The sequence below is a fragment of the Rattus rattus genome, chromosome 10, assembly GCF_011064425.1.
Source record: "Rattus rattus isolate New Zealand chromosome 10, Rrattus_CSIRO_v1, whole genome shotgun sequence".
Classification (NCBI taxonomy): Eukaryota; Metazoa; Chordata; class Mammalia; order Rodentia; family Muridae; genus Rattus; species Rattus rattus.
In genome coordinates, this window is record NC_046163.1 from 77,080,563 (window position 1) to 77,094,708 (window position 14,146).

Genomic DNA, 14,146 nt, shown 5'->3' on the forward strand with positions numbered 1-14,146 from the left:
GTTGGTAAAGGTTAGTTAATAATAACAGTTTGTTTAGAATATGCTAAGTAACTTCTAGCATGTATTCATATTAACATATTTAATATAAATGTACAATTAATGTGACAATCTTAAAATATTCCTGTACTAATGTATACTTGATAAATATTATTTGACATTTCAACTTGAGACATTTTTAAAAACTCAGAGGTTTTCACATGTATGATTTTGGGGGTTAGAGAATCATTGTGCAATTAGTTAGCTCCCAAACTAACCCACTTAGAACAAACTCTGAACTACTAACTCTAGTGAATTTACACATATTCAGAGAAAGAATGTTTGCCTATTTATTTTAGAAACAGTGAACTAAAACAAAGCAAAATTCCAAGGAAATCTGAAACTTGAATGATAAGTCTCTGTCAAAGGAAGCTTAAGACTGAGTACATATTTTCTGTATCTAGTTTGAGTGGTAATATTTTGCTTAAGAAAAAAGGTGTTACTCTTACAGAACAAGGGAAAGATCTTTTTGTCAAGAATTTCAAGACTCTGAAGAGAGAAATTGAACAAGACTCATAAAATCAAAGTAAAGTGAGTCATCACTAACAAAAACAAATCCAGATAATTTGCCTGGTTGTTCCTTCTCCAATAGTTGTTAGACTTTCTCCCAAACCACTGTGTAATATTCAGCTTATAAACATTCTTCAAAAAATATTTTATAAAAAATCTTTAAAAATGTTTGCTTAGGTAATGCTATTTCTTTATAAACATATTTACAAAAGGAACATTTTTATTATTTGTTCCAGTTGATGATATAAAATAACCTGACAAATAGCAACTTAGGAAAGAAAATGTTAATTTAGCTTAAGCGTGAATGTTTCTTTTCTGCCCCATTGATCTTAGTTCTTTATTTTTTTCTAGCATGACCCAGAAAGCTATCCGCACTCTGAATAGTCATCACCAGCTAACCACAGGAATGGGGACTGGACCTTAGCCACTCATTTTCTTGCATAAGAGCAAAGCAAAAACGAGAAATGAATAAGAATGTTGCATTGTTTTATGAATATTAACTCTATAACATAATAGAATCAGTTCGATTCATGCACGTGCTAATTGGTGCAGGCAGATTGAACATTTTGTAATTGGGGAGAGTTGGTTACACAGAAAAGTTCATATTTCATAGGACTATTATCAATATATCACCTATATTAGCTTCTGCCCTTACACAAGGGTTCATTATTAAGCAGACACCACAGGGCTTACTGAATATTGCACTCTGAAATGTGTGAATGGTGCTTGGGAGCAGTTTCCAAGCTATCTCCTGGGAGTGTGTGTGCACTTAAAAGGATTTAAGAGTAGAAATTTTTCACTTAAGCAAGTCCCACTAAACCATTCACACATGAAAATAATGGGAGAAATATTTCTTTACCAACTTCACCTACACTTGGTGGTACAATCTGCTACTAAAGTACAGACATCATTAGGTATTACTGATGCTATAGAGAATAAATATTTTATTTCTCATATTCACATTTGAGAGAAAGGGCATTCAATGGATAAGTGTACTATGGAGTATATTATGAGTGCCAATTTTTTTTTCCCAGCACCTTTAAGATTCTTAAAAGACCTATCTGGGAATAAACCAAGGAGATACTTGCCCTCACAGTATTACACTTAAGCAGTTAAATAAACACTTAAATTCACTGAATTTATGTGATGCTTCATGTTTTTATTGGCACATTACAACTGGATTCCATAATGATTGTGTCATATATGTATGTGGTGTATATTGAATATATTCATTGTATTATACCCTCTGCCCTTCCCGCAACTGCTTTTTCTTTTCTCTCCCCAAAAAGCCCCACATGACTTTACTTTCAATACTATGTTAGGCTTGCTTACAAGGACATACTGAAGTATTTGTTCACAATATCATGGGCCACTTAACAGTGGCTACATGAGAAATAATATGTCTCACCCTCCCAGAAATTCATACCTGCCTAGAATATCAGAAAGAGGTCGGAACAAAGTTTAGATTTCACTATATTTCACATTAAATTCACCCTAAAACATATATATCATTAGTAACACATGAGAGAGTATGCTGAGAACATAGCTCAGGTGCAATATACTCCTCAGCATGTGGAATGATAGACATGCTCTCCCCAACCCACCCCAACCAATCCAGTCCCCAACCACCCCAAGCCAGGCCCATGTAAGCTGTGAGTGAGAAGATCAATGAGCACAATGGAAGGAACTATAGAAGACTTTGATCAAGTAATATTTGTAAGAAAGAAATAAAAATTAGAGGGGATGTATTTGTAGGCAAAAAATAAATATTAGAGGGAAGTAGAGAGGCAAGTGGGAAGGAAACAGGGAAGCCAATGTGTTCTAATTTTGTTGTCTTATATTTTCTTCTCTTTTTTTGTCATTGTTGTCTTAATTTATTAATACCCTGATGTATCTTAATATATGATAAATATCACATTGTGGCTCTACAATTAAGGCATCATTTTAGGCTTTAAGTGAAACTCGATTTTTTGTATTATTTTCTGCTAAAATATGTCTTCAAACCTATTCTTCCTATGCCATTCTTTTTAGTTGTTTTATATTTCTTGGATATTTTAGGTATTTACATTTCCAATGTTTTCAGCTTTGTTCCCTCTAACATACTCCCTCCTGCTTCCCCCTCTCCCTGTTTCTATAAGGATGCTCCCATTCCTACCAACTCACTGCCACCTCAACCTCAATTCACTGGAATTCCCCTACATTAGGAACACAAGTCTTCAAAGGACAAAGAGCTTTTCTTTATGTTGATGATGAACAGTATCATCCTCTGTTTTATATGCAGTTTGAGCCAAGGGTACCTCCATGTGTACACATTTGTTGGTGGTTTAGTCACTGGGAGCTCTGATAGGGTTTGGTTGGTTGATGTTGTTCTTCCTATGGGGTTGCAACCACTTCAGGTCTTCCAGTACTTTCTCTAACTCCTTTGAAGTCCCCATGCTCAGTCCAATGGTGTTCAGCAAGCATTCTCACACTTCTCTATCAGTATAAGGCTCTGGCAAAGCCTCGCAGGAGACATGCATATCTGGCTCCCGTCAGGAAACACTTAAAATCAGCAATAATGAATGGGTTTGGTTGCTGCACATTGGCTGGATTCCCATTAGGGGAGTTTTTGCATGAACTTTTCTTCAGCCTCCTCTCCATTCTTTGTCCCTGCATTTCCTCCCATGGATATTTTGTTCTTTTTTTTTTTTTTATCTTTATTAACTTGGGTATTTCTTATTTACATTTCGACTGTTATTCCCCTTCCCGGTTGCCTGGCCAACATCCTCCTAACACCTCCCCCTCCCATTCTATAAGGGTGTTCCCCTCCCAATCCTCCCCCCATTACCAACCTCCCCCCAACAATTACATTCACTAGGTGTTCAGTCTTGGCAGGACCAAGGGCTTCCCCTTCCACTGGTGTTCTTACTAGGATATTCATTGCTACCTATGAGGTTGGAGCCCAGGGTCACTCCATGAATAGTCTTTGGGTAGTGGCTTAGTCCCTGGAAGCTCTGGTTGCTTGGCATTGTTGTTCATATGGGGTCCCGGGCTCCTTCAAGCTCTTCCACTCCTTTCTCTGATTCAACAGGGTCCCGGTCTCAGTTCAGTGGTTTGCTCCTGGCATTCGCCTATGTATTTGCTGTATTCTGGCTGTGTCTCTCAGGAATGATCTATATCCAGTTCCTGTCAGACTGCATGTCTTTGCTTCATCCATCATATCTAGTTTGGTGGCTGTATATGTATGGGCCATATGTGAGGAAGGCTCTAAATGGGTGTTCCTTCTGCCTCTGTTCTAAACTGCCTCCCTGTTCCCTGCCAAGGGTATTCTTGTTCCCCTTTTAAAGAAGCAGTGAAGCATTTGCATTCGGTCATCCTTCTTGAGTTTCATGTGTTCTGTGTATTTAGGGTAATTCGAGCATTTGGGCTAATAACCACTTATCAATGAGGGCATACCATGTGTGTTTTCATGTGATTGGGTTACTTCATTCAGAATGATATTCTCCAGTTCCATCCATTTGCCTATGAATTTCATAAAGTCACTGGTTTTGATAGCTGAGTAATATTCCATTGAGTAGATGTACCACAATTCTATATCCATTCTCCTGTTGAAAAGCATTTGGGTTCTTTCCAGCTTCTGCCTATTATATATAAGGCTGCTAAGAACAGAGTGGAACATTTGTCTTTGTTATAAGTTGGGGCATCTTTTAGATATATGCCCAAGAGAGTTATAGCTGGATCCTCAGGTAGTTCAATGTCCAATTTTCTGAGGAACCTCCAGAAAGATTGTACCAGACTGTAATCCCACCAACAATGGAGGAGTGATCCTCTTTCTCCACATCCTCGTCAGCATTTGTTGTCACCTGAGTTTTTGATCATAGCCATTCTCACTGGTATGAGGTGAAATCTGATTTGTATTTCCCTTATGACTAAAGATATTAAACATTTCTTAAGTGTTTCTCAGCCATTCGGCATTCCTCAGCTGTGAATTCTTTGTTTAGTTCTGAACCCCATTTTTTCATAAGGTTATTTGTCTCCCTGTTGTCTAACTTGCTGAGTTCTTTTTATATTTTGGATATAAGCCCTCTATCTGTTGTAGCATTGGTAAAGATATTTTCCCAATCTGTTGGTTGCCGTTTTGTCCTAACCACAGTGTCCTTTGCCTTACAGAAGCTTTGTAGTTTTGTGAGATCCCATGTGTCTATCCTTGATCTTACAGCATAAGTCATTGGTGTTTTGTTCAGGAAATTTTCTCCAGGGCCCATGTGTTTGAGATTCTTCCCCACTGTTTCTTCTATTAGTTTGAGTGTATCTGGTTTGATGTGGAGATCCTTGATCCACTTGGACTTAAGCTTTGTACAGGGTGATAAGCATGGTTCAATCTGCATTCTTCTATATGTTGACCTCCAGTTGAACCAGCACCATTTGCTGAAAGTCCTATCTTTTTTCCATTGGATGGTTTTGGCTCCTTTGTCAAAAATCAAGTGACTGTAGGTGTTTGGGTTCATTTATGGGTCTTCAATTCTATTTCACTGGTCTATCTGTCTGTGTCTGTACCAATACCATGCAGTTTTTATCACTATTGCTCTGTAATACTACTTGAGTTCAGGATTCCCCCAGAAGTCCTTTTATTGTTGAGGATAGTTTTAGCTATCCTGTTTTTTTTGTTTTTTTTTTGTTTTTTTTTTTATTCAAGATGAATTTACAACTTGTTCTGTCTAACTCTTTGAAGAATTGATTTTTTATTTTGATGGGGATTGCATTGAATCTGTACATCGCTTTTGGTAAAATGGCCATTTTTACTATATTAATCCTGCCAATCCATGCGCATGGGAGATCTTCTGAGGTCTTCTTTGATTTCTTTCTTCAGGGGCTTGAAGTTCTTATTGTACAGATTTTTACTTGTTTGGTTAAATTCACACCGAGTTATTTTATAATATTTGGGCCTATTATGAAGGGTGTACTTTCCCTAATTTTTTCTCAGCTTGTTTCTTTTTTCTGTAGAGGAAGGCTACTGCTTTATTTGAGGTAATTTTATACCCAACCATTTTGCTGAAGGTGTTTATCAGGTTTAGTATTTCTCTTGAGGAACTTTTGGGATCACTTAAATATACTATCATATCATCTTCAAATAGTGATATTTTGACTTCTTCCTTTCCAATCTATATCTCTTTGATCTCCTTTTGTTGTCTGATTACTCTGGCTAGGACTTCGAGAACTATATTGATAAGTAGGGAGAAAGTGGGAGCCTTGTCTAGTCCCTGATTTTAGTGGCATTGCTTCAAGTTTCTCTCCATTTAGTTTAATAGTAGCTACTGGTTTTCTATACATGGCTTTTACTAAGTTTAAGTATGGGCCTTGATTTCCTGTTATTTCCAGGTCTTTTATAATGAAGGGGTGTTGAATTTTTTCAAATATTTTCTGAGCATCTAATGAAATGATCATGTGGTTTTTGTATTTCAGTTTGTTTATATAGTGGATTATGTTGATGGTTTTCCATATATTAAACCATCCCTGTATCCCTGGAATGTAGCCTACTTCATCATGATGGATGATTGTTTTGATGTGCTCTTGGATTCGGTTTGCCAGAATTTTATTTAGTATCTTTTCATCAATATTCATAAGGGAAATTGGTCTGAAGTTCCCTTTCTTTGTTGGGGCTTTGTGTTGTTTAGGTATAAGAGTAATTGTGGCTTCGTAGAATTTGGTAGTGCTCCATCTGTTTCAATTTTATTGAATAGTTTGGATAGTATTGATATGAGGTCTTCTATGGAGGTCTGATAGAATTCTGCACTGAACCAATCTGGACCTGGGATTTTTTTTTTTTTTTTTTTTGTTGGGAGACTTTTAATGACTGCTTCTATTTCTTTAGGAGTTATGCGGTTGTTTATATGGTTTATTTGTTCCTGATTTAAATTTGATACCTGGTGTCTGTCCAGGAAATTGTCCGTTTCCTCCAGATTTTCAAGTTTTGTTGAATATAGGCTTTTGTAGTAGGATCTGATGATTTTTTTTAAATTTCCTCTTGCTCTGCTGTTATGTCTCCCTTTTCATTTCTCATTTTGTTAATTTGGACACACTCTCTATGTCCTCTGGTTAGTCTGGCTAAGGGTTTATCTATCTTGTTGATTTTCTAAAAGAACCAGCTTTTGTTTCTTTTGATTCTTTGTATAGTCCACAAATCAGCTTTCTAATGAGAGTTTTGGCATCTTCCTCTTGAAAGTTTAGCACATATTGTAACTTGGTTTGGACTCTCAAGCTCTCCTTAATACCTTTACTTAGAAAATGATGATCTTAAACTTCTCATCCTTTTGTCTCTAGTGAATACTAAGATTGTAGCAGTAAGTATGGCACTGGATTTATGGGAAGTGTGATGTTGAATATAGAGCTTCCAGGTTCCTAGGTAAGTACTATCTGGACTGAGACAGAGCTATGTTTTCTTCTTCTTCTTCTTCTTCTTCTTCTTCTTCTTCTTCTTCTTCTTCTTCTTCTTCTTCTTCTTCTTCTTCTTCTTCTTCTTCTCCATCTTTTTGTTAATATATTACCTCTCACAGCACCCTTTACTCAAATTTTGTGAAGAAGAGAGGTGAACTAGCAGAAGCTTGGACATTCCTGAGAGCACAGGACAGACTGCAACCTCTGCCCACTTCTGCCCACATTCACAGACCAAGGGGAAATTGTGTAGGGCTCTGGATATGGATATATAGGAACAGTCAGTGGCATGAACCTGCTGTTTTCTGCCTGTGCACTGAACTGAACTGAACCAGTAACACATCTTCCTACACCCAAATCTTGTGGGGGAGAGAGTTGGAGCCTCAGAAGTGCAGACACTCCAGAGAACTCAAAGGAGACTACACTTTTTTGCCCACATTCCTGACCCAAGAGGAAATTTCTTAGTGCCATCACTGCCCTTTGGGCCCAAGTACCTAGGAGCAGTCAAGGGCAGGCCAATTTGGGTTTCTGCCTGCACCAAGAGTTGAAAACCAGCCTCCAGGAGCACCTGCACACCTAACAGTAGAGCTCTCTATTCCCAGATGCAGCTGAAAGAAAACAGTTCTACAGAAGTGCTGACCTGTTTTAAGTGCCTCCAAAAAGAAACAGGAGAGAACATATATTAGCAGCTTAACAGCACACCGAAAACTATAGAACAAAATGAAGCTAATATGCCCAACAGTGTTAGAAGTCAGGAAAAAAAATGAAACTCATAGCTGAAATCAACGAAGTAGAAACAGAAAGGTCTATACAAAGAATCAACAAAACCAGGAGCTGTTCTTTGAGAAAATCAGCAAGATTGACTAACCATTAGCCAGACTAACCAGAAGGCACAGAGACAGTATTCAAATTAACGAAATCACAAGTGCAAAGGGCAACATAACAACAGAATTTGAGGAAATTCAAAAAAGCACCAAATCCTAGTACAAAAGCCTGTATTGAATAAAACTCGAAAATCTGGAGGAAAAGTGCAATTTTTTAGACAATTACCAGGTACCAAAGTTAAAGCAGGAAAGATAAACCATCTTAAAAAATAACTCTTAAAGAAATCAAAGCAGATATTAAAAGACTCCCAACCACAAAAAGCCCAGGACCAGATGGATTTAATGCAGAATTCTATCAGACCTTCATAGAAGACCTCATACCAATACTGTCTAAACTATTCCACTAAATAGAAACAGACAGAGCAGTACCCAATTCCTTCTATGAAGCCACAATTATATTTATACTGAAACCACACAAAACCCAACAATGAAAGAAAACTTTAGACCAATATCCCTCATGAAAATTGATGTACAAATACTCAATAAAATTCTTGTAAACTGAAATGATCATTAGTCATAATCAATAATGCTTTATCCCAGGTATGCAGGAACGTTTAAATATATGGAAATCCACCAAACTAATCCATTATATAAACACACTCAAAGAAAAAAAACCATGATCATTTCACTAAATATTGAGAAAGCTTTTGAAAAAATTCAATACCCCTTCATGATAAAAGTCCTGGAAAGATCAGGAATTGAAGGCCCATACCTAAACATAGTAAAAAGTAATATACAGCAAACGAGTAGTTAACGTTAAACTAAATGGAGACAAACTTGAAGTAATCCCACTAAAATCAGGGAATAGATAAGGCTGCCCACTCTCTCACTACTTACTCAATATAGCCAGAACAATCAGACAAGGAAAGGGGGTCAACTGGATACAAATTAGAAAGGAAGAAGTCAAAATATCACTATTTGCAGATGATAAGGTGGTATAGTGACCCCAAAAGTTCCACCAGAGAGCTATTAAGCCTGATAAACAACTTCAGCAAAGTGGTTTGGTATAAATTTAACTTGAAGAAATCACTAGCCTTCCTCTACTCAAAGTATGAAATTTGGGAACTGACACTGTTCACAATAGTCCCAAATCATATAGAGCAAACTTGGTGTGACTCTAACAAAGCAAGTGATAGATTTGTATGGCAAGAACTTCAAAATTGAAGATCTTAGAAGTTGGAAAAATCTCCCATGCTCATGGGTTGGGAGGATTAATATAGTAAAAATGGCCATTTTACCAAAAGTGATCCACAGATTCAATGTAAAGCCCATCAAAATTCAACCTCAATTCTTCAGAGAGTTAGAAAGAACAATTGGCATATTCATCTGGAATAAAAAAAAAATCCAAGACAGAGAAAACTATCCTCAACAATAAAAGAACTTTTAGGGGTATCATCATCCCTGACCACAAGTTGTATTGGCAACAATTGTTATAAAATTGTATAGTATTGAAACAGGGACATACGGGTAGATGAGTGGAATAGAACTGAAGACCCAGAAATCAACTCACACACCTATGGGTCACTTGACCTTTGGCAAAGGGGCTAAGACCATTCGGTGCAAAAATGATAGCATTTTCAACAAATGGTGTTGGTTCAACTGGACATCAGCATGTAGAATACAAATCATTCCATCTTATCGCCCTGTACAAAGATTAAGTCCAAGTAAATCAAGGACCTCCACATTAAACAGATACACTCAAACTAATAGAATAAATAGTAGGGAAGATTCTCGAACACATGATCCCTGGGGACAATTTCCTCTACAAAACACTAATAGTTTCTGCTCTAAGATCAAGCATTGACAAATGGGACCTCATAAAACAGCAAAGCTGCTGTAAGGCAAAGGACATTGTCATTAGGATAAAATAGCAAGCAACAGAGTGGGAAAAAATCTTTTCCAATCATATATCTGATAGAGGACCATATATATATATATGGAACTCAAGAATTTAAATTCCAGAGAGCCAAATAACCCTATTTAAAAATATGGTATTCTCAGCTGAGGAATATCGAATCATTGAGAAGTACCTAAAGATATGCTCAACATCCTTAGTCATCAGGGAATTGCAAATCAAAGCAGTCCTGAGATTCCACCTCACACCAGTCAGAATGGCTAAAATTAAAAACTCAGGTGTGAATAGATCCTGGAGAGGATGTGCACAAAGTGAAACACTCCTCCACTATTCCTGGGATTGCAAGCTGGGAAAATGATTTTGGAAATCAGTCAAGAACTTCCTCAGAAAATTGGATATAGTAGTTCCTGAGGACCAAGCTATACCATTCCTGGTCATATATCCAAATCATTCTCCAACATATAAAAGGGAAACAGGCACTACTATGTTAATAGTAGCCTTATTTTTAATAGCCAGAAGCTGGAAATAACACAGATGACCTTCAAAAGATGCATGACTACAGAAACTATGGTACCTCTACAGAGTGAAGTACTATCAGAAAAAATAACTTCATGAAATTCAAAGGGAAATGGATGGAACTAAAATATATCATTGTCAGTGAGGTATCTCAATCACCAAAAAAATAAAAAATAAAAAATAAAAAAAATAAAAAAGTACACATGGTATACCCTCATTCCTAAGTGGCTGTTAGCCCAAAAGCCCGGAATACCCAACATACAATCCATAGATGGCATGAAGCTCAAAAAGAAAAACAAGTAAACTATAAATGTTTCAGCCCTTCTTTAAAGATGGAAAAATATACATAGCATATGATATGGAGATAAAGTTTGGTGCAGAGACTGAAGGAATGACCATTCAGAGTCTGTCTCACCTGGGGATACAATACACCCACCAAACCCAAACAATACTGTTCTATCCACGAATTGTATGTTGACAAGACCCTGATATAGCTGTCTCCTGAGAGGCTCTGCTAGAACATGACAAATACAGAGGCAAATGTTTGTAGTCAACCATTGAACTGAGAATAGAATCCCCATTGGAGAAGTTAGAGAAAGGTCTAAAGGAGCTGAATGCATTTGCAACCCCATAAAAACAACCGTAACAACCAACAAGTGCTCCCAGGGACTTAACCATGATCCAAAGAGTACACATGGACAGACCCATGGCTCCAGTTTTATATATTGCAGAGGATGGCCTTGTTGGTTACCAATGGGAGGAATAGCCCTTGGTCATGCCAAGGCTAGATCCCCTAGTCTGGAGGAATGTTGGAACAGGGAGGTAGGAAGTCATGAGTGGTTGGGTGGGAAAATCCTTCATAGAAGAAGGGGTATAGGATAGGGTATTTATGGATAGGAAACCAGAAAAAGGGATAACATTTGAAATGCAAATAAAAATATTGAATAAAAATAAATTAAATGATGAATAAAAGAGAGTACACATCTTGTAAATTTGCATATAGAGACATATGAATCAAATGTACTTCTCCCACTCATTAGCTTCATTAAACACAAAATATGTTTCTAATATTTTGTTTTCTTTATCTTTGTGCAGATATCTGTATAATGCATTTGTATATGTATGCATTTGTGTACCTTTTTGCCTGTTTTTGGGTACATGTGTGCGCACACATGTAGATGTCAAAGGGCAAACTCAAATATCAGACCACTTCTTACAAATTTCTTAAGACAATGTCTGTGTTGATTTTTCTTTTGCAGGCTAACTGGTCCATAAACTACTAGAGATTTTTGGGCTTTTATTACTAAACTTCCTACAAAAGCTATAGAATTGAAGATGAAGACTTACTCTGTTTTCCATCTATCAGACTTAGGTTTCTGATCTTAAAGTCGTTTCTAAAATATATTTTGTGAAAAAGCATATTTCATGTTTGATAGGCCAAGTGTTATATAATACAACACATAAAATAGTATGAATGAGATATATTATTTATATAGGATATATAATTTATAATTTATTAAGTACTTGCCTAGGTGTGTGTTCATACATACCAATACATGCACACATGAGCATTTATATATGTAAATGTTAGGAAGACCTGGAGCTAGAGATGTCTTTGTGTTGGGAAATGAACGTTGTTCTTTGAGAGATGTAATGTATCTCTCAAGCTCTGATGCAACATATTCTTGACCTCTAATGATCATGGTTGTGATGACGATGTTTCATTTTTTAAAACATTCCTCCTCATTATTTTGTTTCCACATCAATGAGAGTGTATGAGGTATAAGGCATGTATACTATCTCATTGAGCAAAGAAGTCTAAGCTCTACATTTATCATCATTCTTTGAGCACAACACAACAGGGTCAGCTTCTTCTTCCTAATAATTTGGATCACTGTTGTAGTAATAATGAATTGGGGTTTTTCCCACTTTTGATCATTTAGTTTCCAGATAAAAGACACAAAATTTTCAGTTTTATAGTAAGCATTGTTCAGCACTAGATGTGGGAAAATATCAAGCTTTTAGGACTATTTTGTCTACCTCTCTGTAAATAACCCCAAGGTATAACTTGCCATGTTTTCCTTAGGCCATTCTTACTCCAGCTGGCCGGCCCTCATAGCCAGTTCTCAGGATCCCTTACCTCATGATATTTGCGTCTCTCCTGTCTCCTTTCTGTCCTCAGAACCCAAGCTCTGTGAGCCAAAGCCCAAGATATTTCTCTTCTCCCAAGCTAAAGGTTCTAGACATCTTTATTTAACCAATATTTTTTTTAATTAAGGAGCAAGGTTACATAGCAACACTTGGTGTGCAGGAGGTTTCCCTCATCCCTCAGAGGCCAGATTCTGTGGGTTAGTATTTAGCACTACAATACATAGCAAAAGACCAAACCACCACAGTTCATTTTAATACCTAGTCCTTCTTCCAGTAAAGTCATTTTTTCATGCTTAGACATGTATTTGTGTCTTTATTAATCATGTCCCTTCTATCAAGAGAAATGAGTCTCATACAGAAGTTCTTTTTATTGCTTCCTTTCTAGTTTTCTGCTTAGCAATTCACTATTTTTTGTAATTGCTTCTATTCCTGTACTAATTAACAGACTCAGATATAATTAGAAAAATATTATTTGAAGCCAAATACTAACGTGTGGAATATGTACAATACTTATCTTTAAATTTTATCAGTATTTAATTAGAGAGGAAGGAAGGAAAAAAGGAAAAAGAAGGGAGGAAGGGAATGAGGGAGGGGGAAAAGTGAGTTAGGAAAGGAGGGAGGAGATGTTTATGGTTCAGCCCATGGTCACTTGTCACCAACACTGTAGAATTGTAATAGGAATAGCATCAGGGTAGAGCCTATGTGGAACAACACTGCTTAGCTTAGAATAACGGAGAAGCAACAATGAACACAAGTTCCAGAGTCACCTTTAAGAACATTCAGGCTTCACTACCTGAATATTCTATAACTTAAATTAGCACCAAAGTTTCTAGGTAACAAGGTTTTCTATGCATGACCTTGGGGTAAGACCTTTAATATATATGAGAAAAGGAGGAAAGAGAAAAGTAATTATTTTACATTATTTGTCTATTACAATTACTGATCAGAGATCCAAACTTAGCAGCTCTTTTCTTTGCAAGTGAATCCAGGGATCCACATTGTAGTTAAATTATGAACTTAAAGGTATAATGCTATCCTTTCACCCTAATATTTAACATATATTCTCCTGTTTTTAAAGTTTGTGTGTGTGTATATATATATATATATATATATATATATATATGATAGAGAACAAAGAAATAAAATTCTCTTAACTTGTAAAAATAATGCAAATATTTCTAGGAGGTTGCCATTATTGTGTAAAAGACTAGAACTGAATGCCAAGCCCACACCATACACCATCATCAAGAAGGATGGAGTATTCTGCCTTGGCTGAATAAGCATACAATATACTTGAGAAAGAAGTTGTCTACTAACAAAGATGAGGACATATCTCACAATCAGTTTTCAAAAGTAGGAGTAGAAACATCTGTTGCATGAGTAGTTAGTAGTGTCTACACTGCCTCCTTTCATCTGAAGGGTGAGTGTCATAAATGAAATAAGTTGGCAGGGTTATTTTTTGTTTGCTTATTTATTGAAAAAAATATGCTTATTGTACATTTCAGACATAATCAACTCTTGCTCCCTTAAATATCATCACAATCTTCTTCAGAATTCATGTCATTTTAAGAAAAAGAACTAAGTTCAGTTAAATAATCCCTTATACTCATGGGTATGGAACCATTAACTATAGCATGACAACCTACAAGAGGCTATACCCTAAGAGAAAGTCAACTTCCTCTAATTCTATAAACTCCCAATAACTCTTTAGTTAAGGAAATTATAATTTATCAGTGATGGAATGTTGACTTGCTTGATATTGTGCAGGCCTTTTGAAAGTAAC